Source organism: Mustelus asterias, chromosome 2 (assembly GCF_964213995.1).
Source record: "Mustelus asterias chromosome 2, sMusAst1.hap1.1, whole genome shotgun sequence".
In the NCBI taxonomy this organism is placed as follows: Eukaryota; Metazoa; Chordata; class Chondrichthyes; order Carcharhiniformes; family Triakidae; genus Mustelus; species Mustelus asterias.
Window position 1 is genome coordinate 100,344,760 of NC_135802.1, and position 4,312 is coordinate 100,349,071.

Here is a 4,312-nt window from a genome sequence, read left to right on the forward strand (position 1 = left end):
GATTTGCCTTTGAGAGGCAGGTAAATGCTCTTTTCCTCACGAAGCAAGTCATAACATTCTGCAAGAGGCTGGTGCTGGGTATAAACGGAGCTCTGGCAATTTCTGGGCTACTGCTGTGCTCGGCAGGAATTTTGGCTTCATTATGTCCAATTGTTTCTCAGTGGTGGTCTTCACAGAACGCATGAGAGGTTAAACTGGATAGAAGTATTTCACAGTGAATCTGTTTAAGACGCCATCTGATTTTAAAGTAGTTCATATTACCTTTGAAAAATGTTGTATAGTATCTGGTGCATTTAAGCTGATGTTTGACAGGGTGTGACCAGTAACTGACAAGATTTTCATAGAACTGGTTGTGGTATCAGCAGTGAAACTGCTCTTTTCACGGAATCCAACACAGCTAACAGCTTGTAACAGTCCTTGGGTGAGTACATCAATAAACTGATACATACAAGCCCTGGCGTTCTGAGGTTGCATTCATAGTAAGACTCACTGGGGAAGATTCCTGCTATTTACAATGAATTGTGAGAATAAAGAACATATTAATAATTTTACTGCAAAGAAGGGAAAAGAGGAAATCCTTTGTTAATTGTAAATTAATTGTATATAATTGTTTGCAGATGGTGGGAATTAACTGGGCTGTCACTGGGGCCATATAATTGGGCACAGATTAAAACTGTAATTGTAGGGGTTAAAAGGTATTTGTTTGTAATGTGTGATACACCTAAATAAATATAAAACTATGTAAGGATTGACCTCAGATCAATCCTTCACCAACTGGCTTTCCGGAATAGAACATCCTTCACCATTAAATGGAAGTTGCCTTGTGGATTGAAACCATCGTTCAGTCACATTCATGTTTCTTCTGGAACCACAGAGTTTGACATTGCAGAAGGAGGATATTTGAGCCATCATTGCTTGTGTCATTATCTTAAAGAGACGCAGTCCAATTCCTGTTGTACAACAATGACTTCATTTCTGACTGCAAAGTGTTTTGGGACAGAATTTGTTTGTGAAAGTCCTTCTTTATGACACGCTGCAATTTTCATATGACTTATTCGATCTGTATTTTTATTTTCTTCTATCTTACTTTTGCAGCTTAATTTTATGATGGAAAATTCAATTATCTAATTTATGAAAGCTTGGAAGAACTGTATTAGTAAGAAATCCACGCACGTCTTCAGTACCCTTTCACTGATGTTGCCTTGCTAATAAGTCCTTGCACTGATCATTTGTTAGCACGGCTGGCAATCTGCCAGACAGTGACGACTAGACGCTTCCCAGACAGTACATTTTATGATCATCTTCCGCTTCTGATTTTAAATTCTACTTAAATCAAGATCAGTCATCTATGAACAAAAATCTACACTCTAGGGAAAAGAATTGAAAAAGCAAGGGCAAAGAAAACGCTAAGAAGTTTCCATTTTTCAATGCCAGTTATCCTGTGGAAAAATTGTCTCTTATCTAAAGGAAACTGTAAATACCAGTAAGGATCAAAGTCTTGGCAGACGTGTAATTACATTTCTTGGCTCAGCAGGGGACGTTTGCATGCTCTGATCCTGTATTCTTTGACTTGCCCTTTGATAAACATCATCCCTAATATGGAGAAGAGATTCTTAAGACTTCTGGGATTTGTAGTGCAATGGGTGCCCCAGATCTTTGCATCCCACTGTGCTGGTCAGATGGCAATTAATTAATTTATTCTACTTTATTTAACTTAAATCAGAATTCAATTATTCCAATTTCTGTGGTTCATGTCAGAGCTGCTGCGAAAAACATTAAATAATAGATGGCAGTTTAAAAAATGCTTAGATGTTACAGCATAATTTTCAGGATTACAATGTAATTGCTACTTCACAGCATTAATGTGATGCATACAATGTAAAGGCAAAGTGCACCACATTTGTTGGTGATGATATGTGTCCTGGAGGAAGCACCATTTTATACCTCTCGTAAGGCATGATCCCAGTAGTGCATATAAAGGTCATTTATGGACTTCGTGTACCTCTGGATTTTCATTTTTTTTAAATGTTAGAAAATGTGTGTTTTAAACTCTGGAGGTGTTTCATTCAGATTCCCATTAACTGCTTGTAAGACAGTGCCGATGCACAGGGCTATTTCCTTTTTCCTTGTATTGTGCATTTATTGCTGTATATCAACCAATCGGATGGGCTGGACAATTAGTGGATGTCCTTTGCTTGCTTATAAATACTCCAAAGGAAGTTTGCTGCATGATTATTTCTTTCACACATTGAGTACTTCTAGCAGCCAAAAATCGAGCTTTAAAAAGAGTTCAGCTTGTCCACTGGGGTTATAACAAGAACTGCACAAGTTTTGAATGCAGTTGAGGATGATTGTCCGTGAATCCACAAGCTCCTATTGTTCATTTCACTCCTACGGCTTTTTTCTTAGAATTGATGCTTACATTTCACACCCATCCCAAATGCATCAAGGCAAATGTGAACTCATTGGCCAATTCGGTAGCACGGCTGCCGCATAGATGTCAAAAATTCCTCCCAGTCCCACGTGGAAGCCCGCATCCGTCCCTGCGGGATTGAGAACATTCCTTCCTAATATTCCTATTGTGTGAAGCACAGTGAAAGAAAAAACATTCAAATTGAATTACCTGTGGACAACACGGAAGATTCTTTGTCAAGAAGATTGCCAATTTCTGTTGAGCGAATATATATTTTTTGTGACAGTGCTGAACTTTGTTTGCCTCGTAATAATGATGCAGTTGCAGTTCCGTGTGACTGCAAAAACAAAACACATTGCTATTTTTATATTTAATTTTAGTGCACAAACTCCTTGGAAGAGAGAGTCATGGAAATTCAGGACTACTCGACAGTCAATAATTTCACAATTTTATACTTCTCGTAAGGCATGACCTCAGTCATGCAATAAAGGCCACTTAGGGACTTCGTGCACCTCTGGATTTTCTTTTTTTTGAAATCTTGGCATAACAACAGGAACCTTATGCAGATTATTGAAGAGAAAAAGTAAAGATAAAAAATTGCTTTCCTGATGGTGGTTATCCTGTTCAGCATAAATAGTTTCTTCAGCAGGAATCATGTTAATTTTATATTATGAAATTAAATGTATTATCATGGTCATGCATATGCAGTTGATGATAAATTATGTAAAATAGTAACTTGGGATACAACGCAAAAATGTAAATCCTATGACACTTTAGTGTTGCAGTTAATTTCATACAGAAAATTAAATACATAAACTCAAATGAAAGCAGAATAATTAATTTGGATTTGTTACAATCCCAAATGGTGTTACTACTGAACAAGTCAGACCCTGAGGTGGAATCAGGCCTGATAGAGCCAAATATTTATTTTTTGTTCAGAAATGTGCAGAGTGATTACTGTTTAAGTTTATTTATTAGTGCCGCTTCTCGGCCTTTTGGCTAAGATCAAGTGTAGTATGGATTGGATGCTGCGCTTGGTTGAGGTCATTAGGTTACACTGAATTTTTAAAAGTGGGTCCCGGCCTTTTGGCTAAGATGCAAATGAGCTCAAGTCTTGGAGGAGGAACCTCCCCCTTCTCCAATCAGCTTGGCTCATGTAGATCAGGCCCAAGACAGGGTGATTTGGTCGCTCACCCTGTCTTGTCAGCCTGGATCTGAAATGTCTCAACTTGTTGAGACTTTGAATTGGATTTGATTTGATTGAATTGGAAAAGTATAAAAAAAAGATTAGTGCCACAAGTAGGCTTACGTTAACACTACAATGAAGTCACTGTGAAAATCCCCTAGTCACCACACTCTGGCACCTGTTCGGGTACATGGCTGATGCATCAAACCAGCACGTCTTTTGGACTGTTGGAGGAAACAGGAGCACTCGGAGGAAACCCACGCAGACACGGGGAGAACATGCAGGCTTCGCACAGACAGTGACCCAAGCTGGGAATTGAACCCGGGTCCCTGGCGCTATGAGGTGGCAGTGCTAACCACTGTACTGGAGTCAGGCAGCTGATGAACTTTTATCAAAATAATAAAACATTTATTCAACAAGAAAAGGTTAACTGTATTACAATACTCTTTCACCCACAACTATGGGTGGGATTTTCCTCCTCATCCACCATGTGTTTCATGGCGGCAGGATGCAGTGCGCCACTCGCTGGCAGCAGAATCTTATGGTCCTGTCGTTGTCAACGGGGTTTCCTGTTGAACACACCCATTGCTGCAGGGAAACCCACGACAGAGTGCACAGTCGGTGGGACCCTAAAATCCCATCGCCGTAAACGACGGCAAGATTTTGGCACCTACCTTTACAGATATATCCAAATTCGTAAGGACAATCTGAGT

The 4,312-nt window shown here is 39.4% G+C and overlaps 1 pseudogene; it reads left to right on the top strand.

Annotated features, from left to right (window-relative positions):
* Positions 1 to 3,392: 3,392 nt before the first annotated feature.
* LOC144481536 (U2 spliceosomal RNA) lies at positions 3,393 to 3,544 on the top strand (annotated as a pseudogene).
* Positions 3,545 to 4,312: the final 768 nt, after the last annotated feature.